This window comes from Ranitomeya variabilis, chromosome 4, assembly GCF_051348905.1.
Source record: "Ranitomeya variabilis isolate aRanVar5 chromosome 4, aRanVar5.hap1, whole genome shotgun sequence".
Taxonomy (NCBI): Eukaryota; Metazoa; Chordata; class Amphibia; order Anura; family Dendrobatidae; genus Ranitomeya; species Ranitomeya variabilis.
In genome coordinates, this window is record NC_135235.1 from 335,146,193 (window position 1) to 335,159,616 (window position 13,424).

Sequence of the window (13,424 nt, forward strand, 5' to 3'; positions counted from 1 at the left end):
ATTTTTTAACCAAGATCCGAATGATCAGTGCAAAGTTATCTGTAAGAAATGCTCAAAGACCTTTAGCAGAGGAAAGAATCACCTAAAATTAAATACAATGTGCATGCGTAGACATTTAACCAGCATGCACTTGCAAGCCTGGAATAACTACCAAACGTCCCGTACCGTTGGTGCACCTGCTCAGAATGAAGGTAGTCAGCAACTCTACATTGCTTCCCTCACTGTAAGCCCACCAGTTAGGACACCACCAGCAGCAAATGTGGAGGTATTGTCGGGGTCGTAACGACAATTAATCCTCATTCACCAGTCAATCCAAATTATAATGTGAGCGCAGAACATCTGGTACCGGAAAAAAGAAATGATTCAGACACGTAGCTGATTCAATCTTTGCTGATGCTCTTGCGTTTACTTGTGTCCAGAGCAGTTACAGCAACTACTTTATTTTTGAATACACAGTACTATTGTTTAGGAAAAAGGAATGCATTAGGCGGAGTTTAAGCAGCATACATCTAGTGCTCAGTCTCTCTCTCTGATTCGTCAGGACATCTCCCGGTGGTTACTTCTTTCTTCACATTCCAGAGTTATCTTTTCAGGAGAAATAATTCTTAACTCTTCACATTCTAAACTGAAATGAAGAATGAACACTGGCAGCCATCTTTAGATACAATTACATTTGCATTAGCTAGCAGATAGGAAAAACTTATTGTTTCACAGTATAAGATATATAAAAGTACAAAGGTATATAAGAAAATATATTTTCACCTTGACAATCCCCCCTAAACACTAAGTTTTTTCCCTTAAAGAAGGATCCTTCGAGACTGTCCATGTGATGGGAAGAGGGGAGGTGGATTTCTTCATCCAGACACCTCAGAAACTCTCCCCTAGCGAGAGGCCTCCAGGCAGCTGAACCCTTCACTAACCTCACATGGAGTTCTCCCACTGTCCCTAAACTAAATCTCTTAGCATCATCTGAGAATGGGGGGTTTTGTCTACTCTCTTAAGAGGAATGTACTTCGGGATTTCCCCTGGATCAGTACCATTGTACTCTGGTGGATCTATTTCTTGATTGAGGAAGGTGCCAGTCGGAGTTGCTTTGGCAATGACCTTTTTGTACAAGGGAATAACACAACAGAGAATTATCGATCCAATTACGAGGGCAATCAGTACCAGACAGGCCTGTTGAAAGAATCCCTTGAGCCCACCCAACCAACTGGAAAAGAAAGATGTGTCTACTCCGGCATTAGTTTTTAATTCTGCTGCTAACCCAGTTATCTTTTTAAGGGCTATCATGGTTTTTCCATTCACTCCAGAATTCTGAGGGATATAGGTACAACATTCCTCTCCCACCATCCCACAAACTCCTCCTTTCTCAGCTAAAATCATATCAAGGGCTAGTCGGTTTTGAAGAGTCATTCTAGTGTTAGGGCCCAATTCTTCAACTATACCCTGAAAGGCATCTTGGCTAAAATTGACAAACCTTTGTTCACTGTAATATATGTAATTGATCCATTCAACATTTTTATTAATCTGCACCTGTGGAATTATAGAAGCAAAGCCAGCATAGATCTGGTTCTGGGCTTTAAACTGGTCAGGCACCCCCCTTGGCACTCCAATGGCATCAATATATACTAGTGGATCTTCTTCATAACTCATATGGAGCTGATCGAGACTTCTCCTCCTTCTGGTAGGTTCATCAGGTATCTTTGGATCCCAAGGTAAAATCTTGAACTGCATGGCTAGTTTAACAAGGGTGCATTGGCCTATCCAGGCATTAGGCAACCTAGGACGGAGCTTACCATCCCCACATAACCAATAAATGTCGTACATATAATGTGTATGTTTGATTAGCAAGTCAGTATCTAAAGTGCTGTTCTCCTCGCAGAAACCTGTCTCGAAGATCCCTACTGGTGTACCTGTGGTGTCGTGGGAATTATAGCAGGTGTAATTGTCAGCTAATACGGTTACTTCTCCTGGGACCTTTAGTTTGGGTCTCTCATGAATTAGTGGGACATAGTCTGGGCAATCAGTGGGCTTCAAACCTTTCAACAGATTCATGACACAGGCAGTGGTGTTGTCATCAGGGAAAAGCAATGCATGTGTGTATAGGTGTGTATTCGCAGCAGCACAAGCAATACATCCTACAGAGATATTCTGGACTCTTACATTGTATCTCACCCATTCTAACCATAGGTTTTTCCTTGGGGCTGTTTGTGTTTCTATGGAGAAAACCTCTTGCCAACTGAGACCTGGAATGGGTATCACTTCATTAACTACATTTTGCAAACGCTCACCTGGGCCTGTTTTAGGTGTACTGGTAACAGGGGCCTTGGTTGGTCTAGAGCTAATATCCTGGAGCTGTAGCTGTATATGGCCAAAATACGCATAGGGTCCAGCACTAAATACATAATTATAATGCCTTCCCAATACGAATGTCTGCAGATCAGCAGATTGGGGGTTTTCAAGATTCAGGAGGAGGGAGTGACAGCTTCTACCCCATTTACAGCCCCTAAGTGGTTGCAGAAGGGCTGTAAGATGCATTCTTTCACGAAGACTCCTACCCGTCCCATCCTTAGGGAACATGGCTTCGCTAGGTTTATATCCCCAATCATCTCCCGTACTCCAGGCAGCATCGGTCCAATAATGACAATTATTGTTGTATTGTCTGGTAACACACATATAAAACTGGATGATCCCCCCCACCACCCGTTCAGTCTCAAGGCACTTGACTACATCACAGAAATCAAATCGCCAGATATTCACCGGGGCTGTCAGATTTACCCAGAGAATAGTGGGGCCAGAATTCTTATTTACAACAGGGGCCGAAGAGATAGGGGCGAGGATGGCCCCCAGTCCCAAAGTCAAAAACAACAGCAACATTTCCCTTCAGTCACTTCTGTGACTAAACACTGGTTCGGTCTCTTTTACAGTGTGAAACGTGAATCCAGGTGCTCTTTCCTTCAAGTTTTACTGCAGTGGGGGTGACCAGGATCACCGTGTGAGGTCCTTCAAATCTTGGCTGGAGACAATCTCTGCGCACAAACTTTTTCACATACACCAGGTCTCCTGGCACAAAGTCATGGACCACGTCACCTGTGGATTCTGGAAGAGAAGTAGAAACTGTAGAGTGGGTGTTAGACAGTTCCTTAGACAATGCAATCACAAATTGTACAACTTTATCATTTGTCTCAGACAACTCTTGAGGCCTAATATCTCCTATTTTAGGTGGAGCACCGAAAAGAATCTCAAAGGGAGTCAGGCCGTGTTTTCCGTGTGGGGTGTGTCTGATATGGTATAAGACCACAGGGAGCAAATCTGGCCATGGGAGTGGGTGGTCCTGGCTCATTTTAAGCAATTGTGTCTTAATTGTGGAGTTCATTCTCTCAACTTTGGCTGAACTGGAGGGGTGATAAGGGGTGTGTAGACCCAAATCTGTCCCTAACATGTGCCACAATTCCTCGTAGACATTGGCAGTGAAGGCTGGGCCTTGATCTGATTCAACAACTTCGGGTATTCCAAATCTGCACGAAATTTCAGTGATGAGCTTCTTAGCTGTAGTTTTGGCAGTCATATTGGTCACTGGGTAGGCTTCAGGCCATCCTGAGAACATATCCACAGCCACTAGGACGTACTCATACTTTCCTGACTTGGGCATTTGAATATGATCAACCTGGATTCTCTGCCAAGGGTAATCTGGTTTGGCAAGATGCTGAAGTGGAACCTTGGCGGTGGCTGTTGGGTTACAGATGGCACAGACTGGGCAGGCTCTTGAGTAGGCTGTGACAGTGGTAGAGATTCCTGGGGCCCAGTAGAGCTTCTTGATACAGGCCAAAGCTTGGTTCTTTCCTCGATGAGTTGATCCATGAGCCCACGCTGCAACAGCTGGATACATTCTTTTGGGTAGACAGGGTTTCCCATCCACCTTATAGAGTCTAGAAAATTGATATTGTCCGGCAGAACTACGATTCCCATGAATGGCTCCTGCAGCTTCCCACTGTTTCTTTTCTTCTCTAGAGGTCAACTTTTGTTCTTCCCACAATCTTTCTTCAGGTGGTCGAGCTGGCTTCCAGCCAGATCCGGTGGCAGGGTATTCCATTTCCATGTCTTCTATCAACTTCCTCTTCTTTCTTCGGGCTTCGGACTTCTCAAAGTCTCGTTCTTCTTCGGCTTGGGTAGCTTCTTTGGTTGCTTGTTCCTTTGTTTGTGCTCTGGTAAGCACAGGCATCACGGGTGTAGCAGTGTCTTCCCAACGGTGTTTTTCTGGTGCTGTTTCTTCCTCTTCCCACTTTGCTGAGACATTCTTTATGGCAGCAGCTTTGGCAGCTTGATCTGCTAAATGGTTTCCTCTAGTCTCCTTCGAATTGACTTTCCCATGAACTTTGACCTTGATCACCGCAATTTGTGCGGGGAGTTCCAGTGCCTTCATCAGGGCTTTAATCCTTAGTGCATGTTTAACAGGGGTTCCTGTAGCCGTAATGAACCCTCGGGACTTCCACAGGAATCCAAAATCGTGACAGATTCCATAGCCGTATCTTGAGTCAGTGTAGACATTGGCCGTTTTCCCTTCTGCTAGATAACATGCTTGTTGTAGGGCCACAAGTTCGGCTTCCTGAGCTGACAGGTGAGGTGGTAGAGCTTCAGCCAGAAGGACTTCTGTGTCAGTGGTGACAGCATATCCAGTGTGGAACTTGCCATAAGAGTCTGCAAATCGGGATCCATCAGTCCATAGTTGCAAATCAGGGTTGAGAAGTTCCTGAGTTACCACATTCTGTGGTGCAGAAATTTCTTGTTCCAGTGCTTTTACACAGTCATGTGGGTCACCAGGTGATCTCCAGTCTGGTAAGTCCTTATACCATTCAGGTAACTCCCCCCTAGAATGTGGAAGCAAAGTGGCTGGGTTGATAGTAGTACATTTCTGGAAAGTGATGTTGGAAGGTAGAAGTAGAGAGCATTGAAGCCTGAGATGTCTTTGGCTCGTCAGATGCTTAGGAGATGTTTGTTGAAGGACGGCAGAGAGATCATGTCCAGCTTGAATGACCAAGTCATGACCAAGGGCTATGTCAGCAGACTTGTCCAGGAGAACATGGGCCGCATGTACAGCCTTGAGACAGGATGGAGCAGTTCTGGCAACAGGGTCTAGTCTGGCTGAGTAATAGGCCAGAGGACGGAAACGATCAACATGTTTCTGTGCTAGCACACCAGAGGCATATCCTTCAGACTCTGAAACAAAGAGGTGGAAAGGCTGAGTGTAGTCAGGGAGACCCAGAGCGGGGGCACTGACAACAGCTTCCTTGAGAGCCTCAAAACAGTCCTTTTGTTGAGCATAGATATACGGATTTTCAGCATGTTCCCAATCTGGTCCTCCAGTTTTGAGACAGTCATACAAAGGTTGCATGAGTCTTGAAGCATCCGGAATCCACTGTCTGCAGTAGGTAATGAGTCCTAGGAAAGACTGCATAGCAGAGTATGTCTTCGGATAAGGGATGTCCTCGATGGCATGTTTTCTGTCCTCGGTGAGGTGTCTCGAACCTTGAGAGATGCAGTGTCCGAGAAAGACAACTTTCTCTTTGCACCACTGGACCTTGGCCCTTGAGACTTTGCAGTTGGCAGAGTGGAGGAAGAGGAGTAAGGACTCAGAAGCAGCAAACAGATTTTCTTCAGTTCCACAGAGGAGTAGGTCATCAACATACTGGAGAAGCGTGACATGAAGATTCTGTAACACCCACGGATCCAGGGTCATCTTCATAGCATGAGTGAACTGGTTAGGGGAGTTCTGGGCACCTTGAGGTGTCCTGGTCCAGGTCAGCTGAGATCCTTGAAACGTGAAGGCAAATAAGAACTGTGAGTCTTCATGAAGCGGTACACTGAAGAAAGCATTAGCCAGGTCAATAACGGTGAAGAGTGTTGCTGAAGTAGGCACTTGGGAAAGCAAGGTGTTTGGGTTGGGTACCACAGGAGTTTCCAAGATGGTAGCTGAATTGACTGCTCTGAGGTCCTGTACAAGTCTGTATCTCGGAGGGTCTCCAGGAGCTGTCTTCTTCCTTACCGGAAACAGTGGCGTGTTGCAGGGTGAAACACATCTGATTAGCACTCCAGAACGCAGGAGGGAGGTAATCTGAACTCCAAGGCTCCGCTCTTGGGCAGCCTTGAGTGGATACTGAGGTAGTCTGGGGTACGGATGCCCAGGTTTGAGATGGACTTTTACTGGAGGCACTTTGAGCAGACCCACATCTTCAGGTCCAGTTGACCACAGAGCGGTAGGTAAATTGGGCAAATCCGGGGAAGGTGTCGTTTGCAGAGTCATCATCATCAGAGGGAAAGCTTTAAGGACACAACGATCTTCAGTGCCTTGTTGTGAGGCAGGGTCCTGTAACTGCAGTTCCATCCCTTGATCACCGAAGGTGATGGTAGCATGAAGTCTTTGAAGGAGATCAGCTCCTAGAAGGTTGACAGGGCAGGTTTCAGACACCAGAAATTTGGCAAAGACACCAGAGAAAGGGCCAGCTGAGACAGGAACAGTGAGTGGTGATGAGGTTTGTTGGCCTTCAACTCCAATACACGTGAGGAAATCTGAAGACATGGAAATCGTAGGAGGCAGCTGAGATGAAGAAATAACAGAGGTGGCCGCCCCAGTGTCCACTAAAAACTTGAGAGGTTGGCTGTCCACTTCCAGGGTCACTGTACCGCAAGATGAAGAAGTACAGGTGGCGGGAAAAGTGGGCACCGGTTGGCCTGAACTTCATGAGTGTGGAGGAGGAAGAGGTCTCTGAGGGTGCCTCCTGTGGGGGCAATCTCTTTTCAAATGGTCATTTTAAAATGCGCGCGTCTCCTGCCTCCCGTGACGTCATGGCTTGTGATTGGTCGCGTCGCCCATGTGACCGCGACGCGACCAATCACAACGCCGGAACGTAATTTTAAAATACTGAAGGACCTAAAATTACGTCACGGCTTGCTGTGATTGGTTGCGTCGCGGCCACATGGGCGGCACGCGACCAATCAGAAGCCGTGACGTCACGGAAGGAAGGAAAAGCGCGCATTTTAAGCAAAGAACGCTGCCGGTTCCCTCGGTAAGGTGCAGGCTGCGTCGGAGAGGTGAGTATAGCAATATTTTTTATTTTAATTCTTTCTTTTACACATTAATGTTGTTTCGATACCGATACCCGATACCACAAAAGTATCGGATCTCGGTATCGGAATTCCGATACCCGCAAGTATCGGCTGATACCCGATACTTGCGGTATCGGAATGCTCAACACTATTCATGACCTTATCCTTCAGTGGATCTTCCAGACCATCAATAAAAGCACGGACCAACAAGGCTGCCTGCGTCTTCACATGAGTTGAATAACCCAAATCTTCAAACTGCATAGTTAGTCTGGCAGCATATTTCTCCACAGCTTCTCCAGATTCTTGTTGTATATCCTGTATTGATCCTGCTTCGTCACAGAGACGATCCTGGGCCCACTTTGTGAGTTGAGCAATAAACTCCTTTCCAGACTTGAACTTGTTGAGAGGTCCTGCTTTAGTGGAATCCAGTTCCTTCATGATGGTGGGGAGGAAATATTCGGAGGCTCTGATTGAGGTAATACCTGATAGATCAGACCATGTAGCCCCATAGATGCTCCTAATCTGCTCCAGTCTCCTCACATACTGCATGGGAAATTTGTCTGGGTCACATAACTTGCTGACAATAGCATCGATCTGTACCGGAGTGAAGGGTTTGTACTTCAGCTTCAGTTCTTCGTCTTCTTCATCATGTGTCACTACCTCGTCCTCACACGGGGCAGTTGGGGGTGCTGTGGGTGTTATCCCATCCAGAGGCTTTATACCCGTATGCATCAGGGGCACCATGTATTCAGCTACCAAGGGCATGATGCCCTCTAATCCAGACTCGTGGTAACAGACAATTCTGACTTCTTGTAAGTCTAGATTTGGGGTTGATTGGAGGCAATTCTTGATGACTTCAACATGTTCCTTCATACAGGGGCCCAGTGGGTATCCAAAGAGTCCTGAAGATATCAATGGTACAGCCAAAGTTCTACGAGGAAGTGTATCTCTCCCTAGCCGTCCTGCAAGGATGACCACTGTCTGTAAGGCGGTCTGCAACATTGTACGGCAGTGTTCGGGTGTCCTGTAGTCGTATATAGGGCCTGCAGTGTGTAGCACTATATCACAGGGCAAATTCCCTCCCTGGGTAGTCATAGCATCTCCTGGATGCAAGGGGCCATAATTGGCAAGGTAGGCCTGACACTCTTGGGCTATGGCTGGGCCCCCCTTTTTAGCTATCTGTTGGGCCAAACCACCTCTATGTGACAGGGTAGAATTAGCTGGGTTCACTATGGCTCCCACCTGGTGGGTAAGTATGTCCCCATACCCCACTGAGTAGAGAACCTGTGAGCCCTGAGGTGTGATGTAATAGCGTGAATGACAGGGGAACCAGATTTCAGAGTCATGGGGCAACTTAGAGGATTTGTTGAGAGGGGTAGATAGTGGGCTCCTTCCGGGCCGGGGGGATTCGAACGGACCTAATAGCATTGGCAGGGCAGGGGGAACTGTAACGGCCTGGTTGTCCTGGTCCTCCGATTCTTCATCATCTCCGATAACTTGGCGTCTCATACGCATTGCGGACTGAAAAGCTGCACTACCGGTCAGAGCATCGAGGGTAAAGGGACCCTGACCTGGCGTGTTTACAAATATCACAGTGGGTTGCACTGGGAGACTAGACCCCGAGACTGAAGTGGAAACGGGAACATTAGAAGTGGAGGCGGCATCAGTCGGTGCCGGAGGTTTCTCATGAAGTGGTGGTCCCTGATAGTACTCGCCGGAAAGTGTTACCAGCGGACATAGTGGCTGGGGAGAAATTCCGGGTGCACCAAGATGGCCGCCGGTGGAGGCGTGGCATGCCCCACTTCCGGGGGAAGTTCCGGGTGCACTAAGATGGCCGCTGGAGGAAGTGTGGCATGCCCCACTTCCGTCCATGGTCTGGGCGGAACCCCGAGGACGGCCCGCCCCACACACACGGCAGGTTTCCACCCAGGTTGGATTCTGCACGCCACAAACAGGACACACCCACGCTTCTGGAGAGTTTGGCCCATCGCCATTATAGGGTGGTGGTTGGGACTGCATTTTCATCACCAGTGGCACGGCGGCCATTTTACAATCTGTAAGATCACAGTTCAAAGGCATTTTGTAACCAAACATGGGCTCCGCATTGTCTGATCCTCCCTCCCCATCGACCTACTTCCATCCTTCATTCTTCAAGCCTCGCGCAACTCGCAGATGAGCTTGTGCTTGTTCTAACAATCCTTTATCTTTCAACATGCCTCGTTTGTTCTCTATGAGGTTATTCCACATAGCCGGCTGTAGTCTCCCTGACGAGGGCAATCCTACATGCTTATACAATCTCTCAACATTCTTGACTGCCTTCTTGCCCTCCCGTGACTCAACTATTGCCTTGACTTCCACAGCATCCTCATCTAACTTGTGGGGCACAGACTTCTGCTTTAAGATACGCAGCATGACTCTTACAGAATACTGTGTCCTCCTGCAGTAGGCCACTGGCAGCGATCTTCAACACTGGTTTTCTAAAAACACGGAGCCTCTCGCTCAACGTATAAGAAAAAGAGCCTCGTGCTCAATATTTTCTGTCCCTAACCTGAACACCAGTGATTAACAGACTATCCTGCCACGATATTCCAAACCGTTGGGAGGCGGTCTCCTAGTGAGAGCCCTCCACAGAAATACAGGTGGTCCCCCTCTGGGACGTCTTAAATTACCTAGTTGGTACAATATCACAGAGGCTGCATCTCCTATCCCTTTCTCTAAACCGCCCCACAATCTACAACTTGCTCAATCTTTCACTCCACTTCACTACTAGACAATAGTCACGGGTAGGGTGGTTGAACGGAGTACAATGACCGGTGGAGGAGGTGTGGTGTACAGAGGACGCACAGGATGCGACGTCTCTCAGTTGCTGGTTCAGAGCGTGGCACAGGATCGCATTCGATCTCACCACTCGACCGGTCACTCTCCAGACCCAAGGAGACCACAGACAAACCAATAACGGCTGAGACACTAGCAAGTGTGACACATACAGTGTATATGATCGCCACTTACCGTGTGCGGAGGGTGATCAGTCCTCGAGGTCAGCCACTACGGGTATCATCCACAGACATCCAGGCATGGGTCCAGAGAGTCTCGGATCGCTGTCCACGCCCCACGTTGGGCTGCCAAAATTGTCGGGGTCGTAACGACAATTAATCCTCATTCACCAGTCATTCCAAATTATAATGTGAGCGCAGAACATCTGGTACCGGAAAAAAGAAATGATTCAGACACGTAGCTGATTCAATCTTTGCTGATGCTCTTGCGTTCACTTGTGTCCAGAGCAGTTACAGCAACTACTTTATTTTTGAATACACAGTACTATTGTTTAGGAAAAAGGAATGCATTAGGCGGAGTTTAAGCAGCATACATCTAGTGCTCAGTCTCTCTCTCTGATTCGTCAGGACATCTCCCGGTGGTTACTTCTTTCTTCACATTCCAGAGTTATCTTTTCAGGAGAAATAATTCTTAACTCTTCACATTCTAAACTGAAATGAAGAATGAACACTGGCAGCCATCTTTAGATACAATTACATTTGCATTAGCTAGCAGATAGGAAAAACTTATTGTTTCACAGTATAAGATATATAAAAGTACAAAGGTATATAAGAAAATATATTTTCACCTTGACAGTATCGTCACAAGGCCAAAGCAGTCAGGGAATCACATGGTTTTTGGTAGGAAACACTGTATGTAGGTCAACATCAAGAATAACATCACCAATAGTGTTGAGCGATACTTTCCGATATCGGAAAGTATCGGTATCGGAAAGTATCGGCCGATACCGTCACAGTATCGGAATCCAATCCGATACCGATACCCGATCCCAATGCAAGTCAATGGGACGAAAATATCGGAATTAAAATAAACCCTTTCTTTCCTTGTAGGTTAATTCTACATGAAGGAAAACAACTAAGAATAATGTAGGATGTATTGGGGGAGGTGGCGGAGACATTAAAGGCACAGGGGTTTATCCCAATCAAATAGAATAGCAGTATTTTTAATTTTTTTATGACGTTCGGCGTTAGAAAGAAATTGACTATGTTAATTTTTTATTTATTTTGTCAGATATTGATGTTTCACTACTTCCACGCCCTTCACCCTATTTTTTACTTCTCCCACACTTTCTTCTTCATTATCCTCATCATCAGCTTCTGTGACATCAACTTCTTCACCTTATTCATCTTCTTCTTTTCTACGTATATATATATTTTTTTTTTTACATTGTTCATATTCTTTTTATTTAACTATTATCTTTTTTATATTCAACTTCTTCATCATATTCTTATTTGTGACAGGCATTCCCGTAGTTGTTATCTATAAAAGTTTGAAGATTACACCTTCCGTTCTGCCTGTCACAAAACAGTTACATTTGTCCGCGTTCAGTTTGGCCTGCAGCATCAGGCTTTATCCAGGGGCACCACGAGGAGGAACGGACTCACCCCCATACACTGCTTAGTCTTCTTCTGCTTATAATTTAGATAATATCTTTTGCTCTGATATTTAGTCTTATGCTTAATGTTCTTCTGCTCTTTGTTCTGCAGCCTCTTGTTCTTCTGCTTCTCGGTCTTCCAGGTTGTCGTCGTCATCTCCAGGGTCGTCATCTCCAGGGTCGTCGTCATCGGGGTCGTCGTCATCGGGGTCGTCGTCATCGGGGTCGTCGTCATCGGGGTCGTCTTCAGGGTCATCGTCTCCAGGGTCGTCGTCATCTCGGTGGTTGTCGTCTCTGGTGTCGTCATCATCTTAGGGGTGGTCTTCCGGGTCATCGTCTTTCGGGTCTTGAACTTGGAAATGTAGCAGAAGGTACAAGAAGGCTGAGAAAATGCCGAGAAACAGCTGATGGAACTGGAACTCGGATGGCTACCCGAAGGTCCAAGAGCCAATGGAACTACCGAGGACCAGCTGACGTTACTGGAACCCGGTTACTAAGCAGGAGGTACCCGTGCCTGAAAGCACTACCAAGGACCACCTGACGTTGGTGGAACTCGGATACCCAGAGGGAGGCACCTAAGCCAAAGGCTCTGCCCGGAACCAGCTGACGGTACTGGAACCAGGATGGGGAGCAGAAGGTACAAGAGCAAAAGACACTGCCGAGAACCAGCTGACGGTACTGGAACCCGGATGGGTAGCCGAAGGTCCAAGAGCCAATGGAACTACCGAGGACCAGCTGACGTTACTGGAACCCGGTTACTAAGCAGGAGGTACCCGTGCCTGAAAGCACTACCAAGGACCACCTGACGTTGGTGGAACTCGGATACCCAGAGGGAGGCACCTAAGCCAAAGGCTCTGCCCGGAACCAGCTGACGGTACTGGAACCAGGATGGGGAGCAGAAGGTACAAGAGCAAAAGACACTGCCGAGAACCAGCTGACGGTACTGGAACCCGGATGGGGACCTATTCAAGCTTGTCTTCCTAGGGCCCCAACTGGCGGTGTGTTAGAGCCCAGGGACAGCAGGAGGAGGAGCAGGAGGAGGAGGAGCAGGGGGAGGGGAGTGTAGGCCGAAGCCTGCACTGGCGGCAGCTTTGGGTGTGTTGTGTCTGCGTGGCTTTTGCAGGACACGTTGCCGGCTACACAGCAGGGGAACAGCTGGCGGTGCTGGACCCCACTGACACATTGGCGAGGTGTTTGGCTCTGTGCAGCCAGCACTTCCGGACAGCAACTAGCGTTGTTGGAGCCCGGGCTCTGCAGGTGGAGCAGAGTGTAGGCCGAAGCCTAATTGAACCGATTTCAAAAGTCACCTTTAACCCCCCCTCAGGGGTTACAAAGTAGAAGAGCCACAGCTTATGCAGCAGCAGTGCTGCGCAAGTCAAAGGTTGCTCTTGTAATTTTTCTCCTTGCACACGCTGAATGGAACACGTATAACATTTAGCCCTTTATACAGTCAAACTGTGTAATGGAGGCGAGAGTTCCCTTTGTAATGAGACGCAGCACAGGTGTCAAGAATCCCACCTTGGTGCTGGGTGCAGCCTCCCGAGCGTTGTTATTTGCTGTACAGGAGTCTGCGCTGTCGTGTTATCCCCTGGCCTAGCGCCGTTAGCGCTGCCCATCTTCTGGCATCATGTAATGTCGGCCGGTGCGGTTCGCGATGCCCATGAATCCCAGCCCCGCAGTGTCTTAACATTGTTAAAACACTGCGGGGCTGGGATTCAGGGCCTGGCGCAGCACATATGTTCGCCTCTCACACTCGGGTCCTTACACCCGCTTCAGACTGTGCGGCGTCATCTGATCCCTTATCGCATGCCACGGCCATGAAGCCGCACAGTCCGAACAAGGCGGAAGGAGAGGAGGGACAGGCGAACTGATGCACTGATCCTGCCCATGA

The 13,424-nt window shown here is 47.8% G+C and overlaps 1 protein-coding gene and 1 long non-coding RNA gene across 3 annotated transcripts in view; one reads left to right on the plus strand and one right to left on the minus strand.

Annotated features, from left to right (window-relative positions):
- LOC143764711 (NXPE family member 1-like) overlaps window positions 1-13,424 on the plus strand; it is a 764,240-nt gene that overhangs the window by 689,803 nt on the left and 61,013 nt on the right. The gene's annotated exons all lie outside the window — the stretch shown is intronic.
- The window catches only part of LOC143764712 (uncharacterized), a 73,409-nt gene continuing 69,848 nt past the window's right edge, over window positions 9,864-13,424 (minus strand). The window contains exon 3 of the long non-coding RNA XR_013213256.1: window positions 9,864-10,589. This is a non-coding gene — a long non-coding RNA (uncharacterized LOC143764712). The remainder of the gene's footprint in view (window positions 10,590-13,424) is intronic.